The sequence below is a fragment of the Carassius gibelio genome, chromosome B19 (assembly GCF_023724105.1).
Source record: "Carassius gibelio isolate Cgi1373 ecotype wild population from Czech Republic chromosome B19, carGib1.2-hapl.c, whole genome shotgun sequence".
NCBI classification, from domain to species: domain Eukaryota; kingdom Metazoa; phylum Chordata; class Actinopteri; order Cypriniformes; family Cyprinidae; genus Carassius; species Carassius gibelio.
The window spans coordinates 953089-967359 of NC_068414.1; the positions used below are offsets into that span (position 1 = coordinate 953089).

Genomic DNA, 14271 nt, shown 5'->3' on the forward strand with positions numbered 1-14271 from the left:
CTCATGCCTCTATCTGAAAAGTTGGATAAAATCTTATATGAAAAAAAAAGTCTTTTAAAGAAATCCCTTATTCCGAGGTCACCGTAGCCACCAGATCCAGTCTGTATCCGCTTCAGTCACCCGGATCCAGTCCGTATCCAGAGAAGATGGTGGATCAACACCTAGAAAGGACCTCTATGGCCCAGAAACACAGTGGAGACCGTGACAACTAGATGAGCCGCAGATACAAATCCCCTGTAAAGACCACCTGGACAAGACCACAGGAAACAGATGATTCTTCTGCACAGTCTGACATTCCTGCAGCCTGGAGCTGATCTACTGGTTTCGTCTGACAAGGGGAGAACTGTCTCCCCGACTGAGCCTGGTTTCTCACCGGGTTTTTTCTCCATCTTTTCACCGATCGAGTTTTGGTTTCTTGCCTCTGTCGCCTCTGGCAGGCGGAGCTTGGGACACTTCATGTACAGAGATATCGTTGACTTGATTGCAAATTATTGCACAGATACTATTTAAAACTGAACTTAGCTGAATGATGTCATCAAAGAGTTCAATAACGAAATGCCTTTAACTGTCATTTTGCTTTTTGACGCACTGTGTTCCTAATTAATGTTGTTCAGTTGCATTGACGCAATACTTTTTGTTTAAAGCGCAATTTAAAAAAAAAAAAAAAGAGTCCAAACAATGACCCCTGCTACGGGTAGTGTTCCAAGTGTTATGCGAATTCAGCTAATGATGGGTCCATCAGAAATTTTACGGTGCTAGGGCTGGGTCTGCGTCAGAAGAAGCCATGCATTGTTTAGTTATGTCAGTGCAGTGCCGTCGGTTGGGGGAGAAACAGCAGCATGCACGGCTCCTCGTTAGTATAGTGGACAGTATCTCCGCCTGTCACGCGGAAGACCGGGGTTCGATTCCCCGACGGGGAGAGCTGGTTCTTTTCGTCTTCCGAACGATCCATCCAAAATGTTTGGTTGGAGTCGCAGGTCACAGAAGGAGTTCTGCTTCGACGTCAGCCCGAGCCAAAGGACATGCGTTGGCCGGGAATCGGACCCGGGTCAACTGCTTGGAAGGCAGCTATGCTCACCACTATACCACCAACGCAGGCGGAAGTCAGCAGCTTTATTGACGCACTGTGTTCCTAATTAATGTTGTTCAGTTGCATTGACACAATACTTTTTGTTTAAAGCGCAATTAAAAAAAAAAAAAAAGAGTCCAAACAATGACCCCTGCTACGGGTAGTGTTGCAAGTGTTATGCGACTTCAGCTAATGATGGGTCCATCCGATATTATTCCATCCAAAAGTTTTGGGTGGAGGCACAGGTCACAGAGGGAGTTCTGCTTCGACGTCAGCCCGAGCCAAAGGACATGCGTTGGCCGGGAATCGAACCCGGGTCAACTGCTTGGAAGGCAGCTATGCTCACCACTATACCACCAACGCAGTAGGCATTCAGCAACTTGCGCCGTCACTAAGAAGGCTCGAAGTGCACGAGTCGCCGATAGGGCTAGAGGAGCAGATGAGATCTTTGTTTGGACCCGTCACTAAAGAGAGCCTTCAAGAATTTGCATCCCATCACGTACAAGAAAACGCTGCCTTCCCATCCGGCTAAATAAACACGAAGTGGTCAAACGCAGAGAGTGCCCATTCAGACGATGACCAGTGGCAAGCCCTCTCGCAGCATGCTGGCGGACGGTCAAACTGATTCTGCTCTTGACATTTCGATGTAGCTCTGCAGTGAGCAGAGCACCCAAAAATACAGGTCACTCGCAAAAGTTCCCCTCCACGGAAATCTTTAGTAAAAGGCGAAAGATTTATGCGACAATGAAGAGAAACTCGAGCTGTGCCTCCAAACGCTCGGGCCTGTGCGCTGCCTCTGTTAAACTACTACGCTCGCCAAGGGTCATCAAGGGTGACAACGCCTGCCCACATGTGTTTCGTCAGCACCCCCCCCCCCCACTCCAAAACGGAGGAGTAAAACTCAAAAAAGTCCCCTCGGCCCACCAATAACCAAAAGCCCAATCAAGGCAATCTCTTTCTCATGCCTCTATCTGAAAAGTTGGATAAAATCTTATATGAAAAAAAAAGTCTTTTAAAGAAATCCCTTATTCCGAGGTCACCGTAGCCACCAGATCCAGTCTGTATCCGCTTCAGTCACCCGGATCCAGTCCGTATCCAGAGAAGATGGTGGATCAACACCTAGAAAGGACCTCTATGGCCCAGAAACACAGCGGAGACCGTGACAACTAGATGAGCCGCAGATACAAATCCCCTGTAAAGACCACCTGGACAAGACCACAGGAAACAGATGATTCTTCTGCACAGTCTGACATTCCTGCAGCCTGGAGCTGATCTACTGGTTTCGTCTGACAAGGGGAGAACTGTCTCCCCGACTGAGCCTGGTTTCTCACCGGGTTTTTTCTCCATCTTTTCACCGATCGAGTTTTGGTTTCTTGCCTCTGTCGCCTCTGGCAGGCGGAGCTTGGGACACTTCATGTACAGAGATATCGTTGACTTGATTGCAAATTATTGCACAGATACTATTTAAAACTGAACTTAGCTGAATGATGTCATCAAAGAGTTCAATAACGAAATGCCTTTAACTGTCATTTTGCTTTTTGACGCACTGTGTTCCTAATTAATGTTGTTCAGTTGCATTGACGCAATACTTTTTGTTTAAAGCGCAATTTAAAAAAAAAAAAAAAAAAAAAGAGTCCAAACAATGACCCCTGCTACGGGTAGTGTTCCAAGTGTTATGCGACTTCAGCTAATGATGGGTCCATCAGAAATTTTACGGTGCTAGGGCTGGGTCTGCGTCAGAAGAAGCCATGCATTGTTTAGTTATGTCAGTGCAGTGCCATCGGTTGGGGGAGAAACGGCAGCATGCACGGCTCCTCGTTAGTATAGTGGACAGTATCTCCGCCTGTCACGCGGAAGACCGGGGTTCGATTCCCCGACGGGGAGAGCTGGATCTTTTCGTCTTCCGAACGATCCATCCAAAATGTTTGGTTGGAGTCGCAGGTCACAGAAGGAGTTCTGCTTCGACGTCAGCCCGAGCCAAAGGACATGCGTTGGCCGGGAATCGAACCCGGGTCAACTGCTTGGAAGGCAGCTATGCTCAAAACTATACCACCAACGCAGGTGGAAGTCAGCAGCTTTATTGACGCACTGTGTTCCTAATTAATGTTGTTCAGTTGCATTGACACAATACTTTTTGTTTAAAGCGCAATTTAAAAAAAAAAAAGAGTCCAAACAATGACCCCTGCTACGGGTAGTGTTGCAAGTGTTATGCGACTTCAGCTAATGATGGGTCCATCCGATATTATTCCATCCAAAAGTTTTGGGTGGAGGCACAGGTCACAGAGGGAGTTCTGCTTCGACGTCAGCCCGAGCCAAAGGACATGCGTTGGCCGGGAATCGAACCCGGGTCAACTGCTTGGAAGGCAGCTATGCTCACCACTATACCACCAACGCAGCAGGCATTCAGCAACTTGCGCCGTCAGTAAGAAGGCTCGAAGTGCACGAGTCGCCGATAGGGCTAGAGGAGCAGATGAGATCTTTGTTCGGACCCGTCACTAAAGAGAGCCTTCAAGAATTTGCATCCCGTCACGTAAAAGAAAACGCTGCCTTCCCATCCGGCTAAATAAACACGAAGTGGTCAAACGCAGAGAGTGCCCATTCAGACGATGACCAGTGGCAAGCCCTCTCGCAGCATGCTGGCGGACGGTCAAACTGATTCTGCTCTTGACATTTCGATGTAGCTCTGCAGTGAGCAGAGCACCCAAAAATACAGGTCACTCGCAAAAGTTCCCCTCCACGGAAATCTTTAGTAAAAGGCGAAAGATTTATGCGACAATGAAGAGAAACTCGAGCTGTGTCTCCAAACGCTCGGGCCTGTGCGCTGCCTCTGTTAAACTACTACGCTCGCCAAGGGTCATCAAGGGTGACAACGCCTGCCCACATGTGTTTCGTCAGCACCCCCCCCCCCCACTCCAAAACGGAGGAGTAAAACTCAAAAAAGTCCCCTCGGCCCACCAATAACCAAAAGCCCAATCAAGGCAATCTCTTTCTCATGCCTCTATCTGAAAAGTTGGATAAAATCTTATATGAAAAAAAAAGTCTTTTAAAGAAATCCCTTATTCCGAGGTCACCGTAGCCACCAGATCCAGTCTGTATCCGCTTCAGTCACCCGGATCCAGTCCGTATCCAGAGAAGATGGTGGATCAACACCTAGAAAGGACCTCTATGGCCCAGAAACACAGCGGAGACCGTGACAACTAGATGAGCCGCAGATACAAATCCCCTGTAAAGACCACCTGGACAAGACCACAGGAAACAGATGATTCTTCTGCACAGTCTGACATTCCTGCAGCCTGGAGCTGATCTACTGGTTTCGTCTGACAAGGGGAGAACTGTCTCCCCGACTGAGCCTGGTTTCTCACCGGGTTTTTTCTCCATCTTTTCACCGATCGAGTTTTGGTTTCTTGCCTCTGTCGCCTCTGGCAGGCGGAGCTTGGGACACTTCATGTACAGAGATATCGTTGACTTGATTGCAAATTATTGCACAGATACTATTTAAAACTGAACTTAGCTGAATGATGTCATCAAAGAGTTCAATAACGAAATGCCTTTAACTGTCATTTTGCTTTTTGACGCACTGTGTTCCTAATTAATGTTGTTCAGTTGCATTGACGCAATACTTTTTGTTTAAAGCGCAATTTAAAAAAAAAAAAAAAAAAAAAAGAGTCCAAACAATGACCCCTGCTACGGGTAGTGTTCCAAGTGTTATGCGAATTCAGCTAATGATGGGTCCATCAGAAATTTTACGGTGCTAGGGCTGGGTCTGCGTCAGAAGAAGCCATGCATTGTTTAGTTATGTCAGTGCAGTGCCGTCGGTTGGGGGAGAAACAGCAGCATGTACGGCTCCTCGTTAGTATAGTGGACAGTATCTCCGCCTGTCACGCGGAAGACCGGGGTTCGATTCCCCGACGGGGAGAGCTGGTTCTTTTCGTCTTCCGAACGATCCATCCAAAATGTTTGGTTGGAGTCGCAGGTCACAGAAGGAGTTCTGCTTCGACGTCAGCCCGAGCCAAAGGACATGCGTTGGCCGGGAATCGAACCCGGGTCAACTGCTTGGAAGGCAGCTATGCTCACCACGATACCACCAACGCAGGCGGAAGTCAGCAGCTTTATTGACGCACTGTGTTCCTAATTAATGTTGTTCAGTTGCATTGACACTATACTTTTTGTTTAAAGCGCAATTAAAAAAAAAAAAAAAAGAGTCCAAACAATGACCCCTGCTACGGGTAGTGTTGCAAGTGTTATGCGACTTCAGCTAATGATGGGTCCATCCGATATTATTCCATCCAAAAGTTTTGGGTGGAGGCACAGGTCACAGAGGGAGTTCTGCTTCGACGTCAGCCCGAGCCAAAGGACATGCGTTGGCCGGGAATCGAACCCGGGTCAAATGCTTGGAAGGCAGCTATGCTCACCACTATACCACCAACGCAGTAGGCATTCAGCAACTTGCGCCGTCACTAAGAAGGCTCGAAGTGCACGAGTCGCCGATAGGGCTAGAGGAGCAGATGAGATCTTTGTTTGGACCCGTCACTAAAGAAAGCCTTCAAGAATTTGCATCCCGTCACGTACAAGAAAACGCTGCCTTCCCATCCGGCTAAATAAACACGAAGTGGTCAAGCGCAGAGAGTGCCCATTCAGACGATGACCAGTGGCAAGCCCTCTCGCAGCATGCTGGCGGACGGTCAAACTGATTCTGCTCTTGACATTTCGATGTAGCTCTGCAGTGAGCAGAGCACCCAAAAATACAGGTCACTCGAAAAAGTTCCCCTCCACGGAAATCTTTAGTAAAAGGCGAAAGATTTATACGACAATGAAGAGAAATTCGAGCTGTGTCTCCAAACGCTCGGGCCTGTGCGCTGCCTCTGTTAAACTACTACTATTCTCGCCAAGGGTCATCAAGGGTGACAACGCCTGCCCACATGTGTTTCGTCAGCACCCCCCCCCCCCCACTCCAAAACGGAGGAGTAAAAATCAAAAAAGTCCCCTCGGCCCACCAATAACCAAAAGCCCAATCAAGGCAATCTCTTTCTCATGCCTCTATCTGAAAAGTTGGATAAAATCTTATATGAAAAAAAAAGTCTTTTAAAGAAATCCCTTATTCCGAGGTCACCGTAGCCACCAGATCCAGTCTGTATCCGCTTCAGTCACCCGGATCCAGTCCGTATCCAGAGAAGATGGTGGATCAACACCTAGAAAGGACCTCTATGGCCCAGAAACACAGTGGAGACCGTGACAACTAGATGAGCCGCAGATACAAAGCCCCTGTAAAGACCACCTGGACAAGACCACAGGAAACAGATGATTCTTCTGCACAGTCTGACATTCCTGCAGCCTGGAGCTGATCTACTGGTTTCGTCTGACAAGGGGAGAACTGTCTCCCCGACTGAGCCTGGTTTCTCACCGGGTTTTTTCTCCATCTTTTCACCGATCGAGTTTTGGTTTCTTGCCTCTGTCGCCTCTGGCAGGCGGAGCTTGGGACACTTCATGTACAGAGATATCGTTGACTTGATTGCAAATTATTGCACAGATACTATTTAAAACTGAACTTAGCTGAATGATGTCATCAAAGAGTTCAATAACGAAATGCCTTTAACTGTCATTTTGCTTTTTGACGCACTGTGTTCCTAATTAATGTTGTTCAGTTGCATTGACGCAATACTTTTTGTTTAAAGCGCAATTTAAAAAAAAAAAAAAAGAGTCCAAACAATGACCCCTGCTACGGGTAGTGTTCCAAGTGTTATGCGAATTCAGCTAATGATGGGTCCATCAGAAATTTTACGGTGCTAGGGCTGGGTCTGCGTCAGAAGAAGCCATGCATTGTTTAGTTATGTCAGTGCAGTGCCGTCGGTTGGGGGAGAAACAGCAGCATGCACGGCTCCTCGTTAGTATAGTGGACAGTATCTCCGCCTGTCACGCGGAAGACCGGGGTTCGATTCCCCGACGGGGAGAGCTGGTTCTTTTCGTCTTCCGAACGATCCATCCAAAATGTTTGGTTGGAGTCGCAGGTCACAGAAGGAGTTCTGCTTCGACGTCAGCCCGAGCCAAAGGACATGCGTTGGCCGGGAATCGGACCCGGGTCAACTGCTTGGAAGGCAGCTATGCTCACCACTATACCACCAACGCAGGCGGAAGTCAGCAGCTTTATTGACGCACTGTGTTCCTAATTAATGTTGTTCAGTTGCATTGACACAATACTTTTTGTTTAAAGCGCAATTAAAAAAAAAAAAAAAGAGTCCAAACAATGACCCCTGCTACGGGTAGTGTTGCAAGTGTTATGCGACTTCAGCTAATGATGGGTCCATCCGATATTATTCCATCCAAAAGTTTTGGGTGGAGGCACAGGTCACAGAGGGAGTTCTGCTTCGACGTCAGCCCGAGCCAAAGGACATGCGTTGGCCGGGAATCGAACCCGGGTCAACTGCTTGGAAGGCAGCTATGCTCACCACTATACCACCAACGCAGTAGGCATTCAGCAACTTGCGCCGTCACTAAGAAGGCTCGAAGTGCACGAGTCGCCGATAGGGCTAGAGGAGCAGATGAGATCTTTGTTTGGACCCGTCACTAAAGAGAGCCTTCAAGAATTTGCATCCCATCACGTACAAGAAAACGCTGCCTTCCCATCCGGCTAAATAAACACGAAGTGGTCAAACGCAGAGAGTGCCCATTCAGACGATGACCAGTGGCAAGCCCTCTCGCAGCATGCTGGCGGACGGTCAAACTGATTCTGCTCTTGACATTTCGATGTAGCTCTGCAGTGAGCAGAGCACCCAAAAATACAGGTCACTCGCAAAAGTTCCCCTCCACGGAAATCTTTAGTAAAAGGCGAAAGATTTATGCGACAATGAAGAGAAACTCGAGCTGTGCCTCCAAACGCTCGGGCCTGTGCGCTGCCTCTGTTAAACTACTACGCTCGCCAAGGGTCATCAAGGGTGACAACGCCTGCCCACATGTGTTTCGTCAGCACCCCCCCCCCCCCCACTCCAAAACGGAGGAGTAAAACTCAAAAAAGTCCCCTCGGCCCACCAATAACCAAAAGCCCAATCAAGGCAATCTCTTTCTCATGCCTCTATCTGAAAAGTTGGATAAAATCTTATATGAAAAAAAAAGTCTTTTAAAGAAATCCCTTATTCCGAGGTCACCGTAGCCACCAGATCCAGTCTGTATCCGCTTCAGTCACCCGGATCCAGTCCGTATCCAGAGAAGATGGTGGATCAACACCTAGAAAGGACCTCTATGGCCCAGAAACACAGCGGAGACCGTGACAACTAGATGAGCCGCAGATACAAATCCCCTGTAAAGACCACCTGGACAAGACCACAGGAAACAGATGATTCTTCTGCACAGTCTGACATTCCTGCAGCCTGGAGCTGATCTACTGGTTTCGTCTGACAAGGGGAGAACTGTCTCCCCGACTGAGCCTGGTTTCTCACCGGGTTTTTTCTCCATCTTTTCACCGATCGAGTTTTGGTTTCTTGCCTCTGTCGCCTCTGGCAGGCGGAGCTTGGGACACTTCATGTACAGAGATATCGTTGACTTGATTGCAAATTATTGCACAGATACTATTTAAAACTGAACTTAGCTGAATGATGTCATCAAAGAGTTCAATAACGAAATGCCTTTAACTGTCATTTTGCTTTTTGACGCACTGTGTTCCTAATTAATGTTGTTCAGTTGCATTGACGCAATACTTTTTGTTTAAAGCGCAATTTAAAAAAAAAAAAAAAAAAAAAGAGTCCAAACAATGACCCCTGCTACGGGTAGTGTTCCAAGTGTTATGCGACTTCAGCTAATGATGGGTCCATCAGAAATTTTACGGTGCTAGGGCTGGGTCTGCGTCAGAAGAAGCCATGCATTGTTTAGTTATGTCAGTGCAGTGCCATCGGTTGGGGGAGAAACGGCAGCATGCACGGCTCCTCGTTAGTATAGTGGACAGTATCTCCGCCTGTCACGCGGAAGACCGGGGTTCGATTCCCCGACGGGGAGAGCTGGTTCTTTTCGTCTTCCGAACGATCCATCCAAAATGTTTGGTTGGAGTCGCAGGTCACAGAAGGAGTTCTGCTTCGACGTCAGCCCGAGCCAAAGGACATGCGTTGGCCGGGAATCGAACCCGGGTCAACTGCTTGGAAGGCAGCTATGCTCAAAACTATACCACCAACGCAGGTGGAAGTCAGCAGCTTTATTGACGCACTGTGTTCCTAATTAATGTTGTTCAGTTGCATTGACACAATACTTTTTGTTTAAAGCGCAATTTAAAAAAAAAAAAGAGTCCAAACAATGACCCCTGCTACGGGTAGTGTTGCAAGTGTTATGCGACTTCAGCTAATGATGGGTCCATCCGATATTATTCCATCCAAAAGTTTTGGGTGGAGGCACAGGTCACAGAGGGAGTTCTGCTTCGACGTCAGCCCGAGCCAAAGGACATGCGTTGGCCGGGAATCGAACCCGGGTCAACTGCTTGGAAGGCAGCTATGCTCACCACTATACCACCAACGCAGCAGGCATTCAGCAACTTGCGCCGTCAGTAAGAAGGCTCGAAGTGCACGAGTCGCCGATAGGGCTAGAGGAGCAGATGAGATCTTTGTTCGGACCCGTCACTAAAGAGAGCCTTCAAGAATTTGCATCCCGTCACGTACAAGAAAACGCTGCCTTCCCATCCGGCTAAATAAACACGAAGTGGTCAAACGCAGAGAGTGCCCATTCAGACGATGACCAGTGGCAAGCCCTCTCGCAGCATGCTGGCGGACGGTCAAACTGATTCTGCTCTTGACATTTCGATGTAGCTCTGCAGTGAGCAGAGCACCCAAAAATACAGGTCACTCGCAAAAGTTCCCCTCCACGGAAATCTTTAGTAAAAGGCGAAAGATTTATGCGACAATGAAGAGAAACTCGAGCTGTGTCTCCAAACGCTCGGGCCTGTGCGCTGCCTCTGTTAAACTACTACGCTCGCCAAGGGTCATCAAGGGTGACAACGCCTGCCCACATGTGTTTCGTCAGCACCCCCCCCCCACTCCAAAACGGAGGAGTAAAACTCAAAAAAGTCCCCTCGGCCCACCAATAACCAAAAGCCCAATCAAGGCAATCTCTTTCTCATGCCTCTATCTGAAAAGTTGGATAAAATCTTATATGAAAAAAAAAGTCTTCTAAAGAAATCCCTTATTCCGAGGTCACCGTAGCCACCAGATCCAGTCTGTATCCGCTTCAGTCACCCGGATCCAGTCCGTATCCAGAGAAGATGGTGGATCAACACCTAGAAAGGACCTCTATGGCCCAGAAACACAGCGGAGACCGTGACAACTAGATGAGCCGCAGATACAAATCCCCTGTAAAGACCACCTGGACAAGACCACAGGAAACAGATGATTCTTCTGCACAGTCTGACATTCCTGCAGCCTGGAGCTGATCTACTGGTTTCGTCTGACAAGGGGAGAACTGTCTCCCCGACTGAGCCTGGTTTCTCACCGGGTTTTTTCTCCATCTTTTCACCGATCGAGTTTTGGTTTCTTGCCTCTGTCGCCTCTGGCAGGCGGAGCTTGGGACACTTCATGTACAGAGATATCGTTGACTTGATTGCAAATTATTGCACAGATACTATTTAAAACTGAACTTAGCTGAATGATGTCATCAAAGAGTTCAATAACGAAATGCCTTTAACTGTCATTTTGCTTTTTGACGCACTGTGTTCCTAATTAATGTTGTTCAGTTGCATTGACGCAATACTTTTTGTTTAAAGCGCAATTTAAAAAAAAAAAAAAAAAAAAAGAGTCCAAACAATGACCCCTGCTACGGGTAGTGTTCCAAGTGTTATGCGACTTCAGCTAATGATGGGTCCATCAGAAATTTTACGGTGCTAGGGCTGGGTCTGCGTCAGAAGAAGCCATGCATTGTTTAGTTATGTCAGTGCAGTGCCATCGGTTGGGGGAGAAACGGCAGCATGCACGGCTCCTCGTTAGTATAGTGGACAGTATCTCCGCCTGTCACGCGGAAGACCGGGGTTCGATTCCCCGACGGAGAGAGCTGGTTCTTTTCGTCTTCCGAACGATCCATCCAAAATGTTTGGTAGGAGTCGCAGGTCACAGAAGGAGTTCTGCTTCGACGTCAGCCCGAGCCAAAGGACATGCGTTGGCCGGGAATCGAACCCGGGTCAACTGCTTGGAAGGCAGCTATGCTCACCACTATACCACCAACGCAGGTGGAAGTCAGCAGCTTTATTGACGCACTGTGTTCCTAATTAATGTTGTTCAGTTGCATTGACACAATACTTTTTGTTTAAAGCGCAATTTAAAAAAAAAAAAGAGTCCAAACAATGACCCCTGCTACGGGTAGTGTTGCAAGTGTTATGCGACTTCAGCTAATGATGGGTCCATCCGATATTATTCCATCCAAAAGTTTTGGGTGGAGGCACAGGTCACAGAGGGAGTTCTGCTTCGACGTCAGCCCGAGCCAAAGGACATGCGTTGGCCGGGAATCGAACCCGGGTCAACTGCTTGGAAGGCAGCTATGCTCACCACTATACCACCAACGCAGCAGGCATTCAGCAACTTGCGCCGTCAGTAAGAAGGCTCGAAGTGCACGAGTCGCCGATAGGGCTAGAGGAGCAGATGAGATCTTTGTTCGGACCCGTCACTAAAGAGAGCCTTCAAGAATTTGCATCCCGTCACGTACAAGAAAACGCTGCCTTCCCATCCGGCTAAATAAACACGAAGTGGTCAAACGCAGAGAGTGCCCATTCAGACGATGACCAGTGGCAAGCCCTCTCGCAGCATGCTGGCGGACGGTCAAACTGATTCTGCTCTTGACATTTCGATGTAGCTCTGCAGTGAGCAGAGCACCCAAAAATACAGGTCACTCGCAAAAGTTCCCCTCCACGGAAATCTTTAGTAAAAGGCGAAAGATTTATGCGACAATGAAGAGAAACTCGAGCTGTGTCTCCAAACGCTCGGGCCTGTGCGCTGCCTCTGTTAAACTACTACGCTCGCCAAGGGTCATCAAGGGTGACAACGCCTGCCCACATGTGTTTCGTCAGCACCCCCCCCCCCACTCCAAAACGGAGGAGTAAAACTCAAAAAAGTCCCCTCGGCCCACCAATAACCAAAAGCCCAATCAAGGCAATCTCTTTCTCATGCCTCTATCTGAAAAGTTGGATAAAATCTTATATGAAAAAAAAAGTCTTTTAAAGAAATCCCTTATTCCGAGGTCACCGTAGCCACCAGATCCAGTCTGTATCCGCTTCAGTCACCCGGATCCAGTCCGTATCCAGAGAAGATGGTGGATCAACACCTAGAAAGGACCTCTATGGCCCAGAAACACAGCGGAGACCGTGACAACTAGATGAGCCGCAGATACAAATCCCCTGTAAAGACCACCTGGACAAGACCACAGGAAACAGATGATTCTTCTGCACAGTCTGACATTCCTGCAGCCTGGAGCTGATCTACTGGTTTCGTCTGACAAGGGGAGAACTGTCTCCCCGACTGAGCCTGGTTTCTCACCGGGTTTTTTCTCCATCTTTTCACCGATCGAGTTTTGGTTTCTTGCCTCTGTCGCCTCTGGCAGGCGGAGCTTGGGACACTTCATGTACAGAGATATCGTTGACTTGATTGCAAATTATTGCACAGATACTATTTAAAACTGAACTTAGCTGAATGATGTCATCAAAGAGTTCAATAACGAAATGCCTTTAACTGTCATTTTGCTTTTTGACGCACTGTGTTCCTAATTAATGTTGTTCAGTTGCATTGACGCAATACTTTTTGTTTAAAGCGCAATTTAAAAAAAAAAAAAAAAAAAAAGAGTCCAAACAATGACCCCTGCTACGGGTAGTGTTCCAAGTGTTATGCGACTTCAGCTAATGATGGGTCCATCAGAAATTTTACGGTGCTAGGGCTGGGTCTGCGTCAGAAGAAGCCATGCATTGTTTAGTTATGTCAGTGCAGTGCCATCTGTTGGGGGAGAAACGGCAGCATGCACGGCTCCTCGTTAGTATAGTGGACAGTATCTCCGCCTGTCACGCGGAAGACCGGGGTTCGATTCCCCGACGGGGAGAGCTGGTTCTTTTCGTCTTCCGAACGATCCATCCAAAATGTTTGGTTGGAGTCGCAGGTCACAGAAGGAGTTCTGCTTCGACGTCAGCCCGAGCCAAAGGACATGCGTTGGCCGGGAATCGAACCCGGGTCAACTGCTTGGAAGGCAGCTATGCTCACCACTATACCACCAACGCAGGTGGAAGTCAGCAGCTTTATTGACGCACTGTGTTCCTAATTAATGTTGTTCAGTTGCATTGACACAATACTTTTTGTTTAAAGCGCAATTTAAAAAAAAAAAAGAGTCCAAACAATGACCCCTGCTACGGGTAGTGTTGCAAGTGTTATGCGACTTCAGCTAATGATGGGTCCATCCGATATTATTCCATCCAAAAGTTTTGGGTGGAGGCACAGGTCACAGAGGGAGTTCTGCTTCGACGTCAGCCCGAGCCAAAGGACATGCGTTGGCCGGGAATCGAACCCGGGTCAACTGCTTGGAAGGCAGCTATGCTCACCACTATACCACCAACGCAGCAGGCATTCAGCAACTTGCGCCGTCAGTAAGAAGGCTCGAAGTGCACGAGTCGCCGATAGGGCTAGAGGAGCAGATGAGATCTTTGTTCGGACCCGTCACTAAAGAGAGCCTTCAAGAATTTGCATCCCGTCACGTACAAGAAAACGCTGCCTTCCCATCCGGCTAAATAAACACGAAGTGGTCAAACGCAGAGAGTGCCCATTCAGACGATGACCAGTGGCAAGCCCTCTCGCAGCATGCTGGCGGACGGTCAAACTGATTCTGCTCTTGACATTTCGATGTAGCTCTGCAGTGAGCAGAGCACCCAAAAATACAGGTCACTCGCAAAAGTTCCCCTCCACGGAAATCTTTAGTAAAAGGCGAAAGATTTATGCGACAATGAAGAGAAACTCGAGCTGTGTCTCCAAACGCTCGGGCCTGTGCGCTGCCTCTGTTAAACTACTACGCTCGCCAAGGGTCATCAAGGGTGACAACGCCTGCCCACATGTGTTTCGTCAGCACCCCCCCCCCCCCACTCCAAAACGGAGGAGTAAAACTCAAAAAAGTCCCCTCGGCCCACCAATAACCAAAAGCCCAATCAAGGCAATCTCTTTCTCATGCCTCTATCTGAAAAGTTGGATAAAATCTTATATGAAAAAAAAAGTCTT

The 14271-nt window shown here is 48.2% G+C and overlaps 15 non-coding genes across 15 annotated transcripts; all 15 read right to left on the reverse strand.

Moving 5' to 3' along the window:
• Positions 1 to 1360: 1360 nt before the first annotated feature.
• On the reverse strand, positions 1361 to 1432 carry trnag-ucc (transfer RNA glycine (anticodon UCC)). The gene has a single exon. It is a non-coding gene; the product is annotated as a tRNA-Gly (tRNA).
• A 285-nt stretch (positions 1433 to 1717) lies between these two features.
• Positions 1718 to 1832, reverse strand: LOC127980255 (U5 spliceosomal RNA). The gene has a single exon (XR_008159288.1). It is a non-coding gene; the product is annotated as a U5 spliceosomal RNA (small nuclear RNA).
• A 1559-nt stretch (positions 1833 to 3391) lies between these two features.
• trnag-ucc (transfer RNA glycine (anticodon UCC)) lies at positions 3392 to 3463 on the reverse strand. Its single transcript has one exon. It is a non-coding gene; the product is annotated as a tRNA-Gly (tRNA).
• Positions 3464 to 3748: 285 nt separating this feature from the next.
• Positions 3749 to 3863, reverse strand: LOC127980256 (U5 spliceosomal RNA). The gene has a single exon (XR_008159289.1). It is a non-coding gene; the product is annotated as a U5 spliceosomal RNA (small nuclear RNA).
• A 1920-nt stretch (positions 3864 to 5783) lies between these two features.
• LOC127980894 (U5 spliceosomal RNA) lies at positions 5784 to 5898 on the reverse strand. The gene has a single exon (XR_008159895.1). It is a non-coding gene; the product is annotated as a U5 spliceosomal RNA (small nuclear RNA).
• A 1559-nt stretch (positions 5899 to 7457) lies between these two features.
• trnag-ucc (transfer RNA glycine (anticodon UCC)) lies at positions 7458 to 7529 on the reverse strand. Its single transcript has one exon. It is a non-coding gene; the product is annotated as a tRNA-Gly (tRNA).
• Positions 7530 to 7814: 285 nt separating this feature from the next.
• Positions 7815 to 7929, reverse strand: LOC127980257 (U5 spliceosomal RNA). The gene has a single exon (XR_008159290.1). It is a non-coding gene; the product is annotated as a U5 spliceosomal RNA (small nuclear RNA).
• Positions 7930 to 9490: 1561 nt separating this feature from the next.
• trnag-ucc (transfer RNA glycine (anticodon UCC)) lies at positions 9491 to 9562 on the reverse strand. The gene has a single exon. It is a non-coding gene; the product is annotated as a tRNA-Gly (tRNA).
• Positions 9563 to 9847: 285 nt separating this feature from the next.
• LOC127980259 (U5 spliceosomal RNA) lies at positions 9848 to 9962 on the reverse strand. The gene has a single exon (XR_008159292.1). It is a non-coding gene; the product is annotated as a U5 spliceosomal RNA (small nuclear RNA).
• Positions 9963 to 11184: 1222 nt separating this feature from the next.
• Positions 11185 to 11256, reverse strand: trnag-ucc (transfer RNA glycine (anticodon UCC)). Its single transcript has one exon. It is a non-coding gene; the product is annotated as a tRNA-Gly (tRNA).
• A 263-nt stretch (positions 11257 to 11519) lies between these two features.
• trnag-ucc (transfer RNA glycine (anticodon UCC)) lies at positions 11520 to 11591 on the reverse strand. The gene has a single exon. It is a non-coding gene; the product is annotated as a tRNA-Gly (tRNA).
• Positions 11592 to 11876: 285 nt separating this feature from the next.
• LOC127980260 (U5 spliceosomal RNA) lies at positions 11877 to 11991 on the reverse strand. Its single transcript, XR_008159293.1, has one exon. It is a non-coding gene; the product is annotated as a U5 spliceosomal RNA (small nuclear RNA).
• Positions 11992 to 13214: 1223 nt separating this feature from the next.
• Positions 13215 to 13286, reverse strand: trnag-ucc (transfer RNA glycine (anticodon UCC)). Its single transcript has one exon. It is a non-coding gene; the product is annotated as a tRNA-Gly (tRNA).
• A 263-nt stretch (positions 13287 to 13549) lies between these two features.
• On the reverse strand, positions 13550 to 13621 carry trnag-ucc (transfer RNA glycine (anticodon UCC)). The gene has a single exon. It is a non-coding gene; the product is annotated as a tRNA-Gly (tRNA).
• Positions 13622 to 13906: 285 nt separating this feature from the next.
• LOC127980261 (U5 spliceosomal RNA) lies at positions 13907 to 14021 on the reverse strand. The gene has a single exon (XR_008159294.1). It is a non-coding gene; the product is annotated as a U5 spliceosomal RNA (small nuclear RNA).
• Positions 14022 to 14271: the final 250 nt, after the last annotated feature.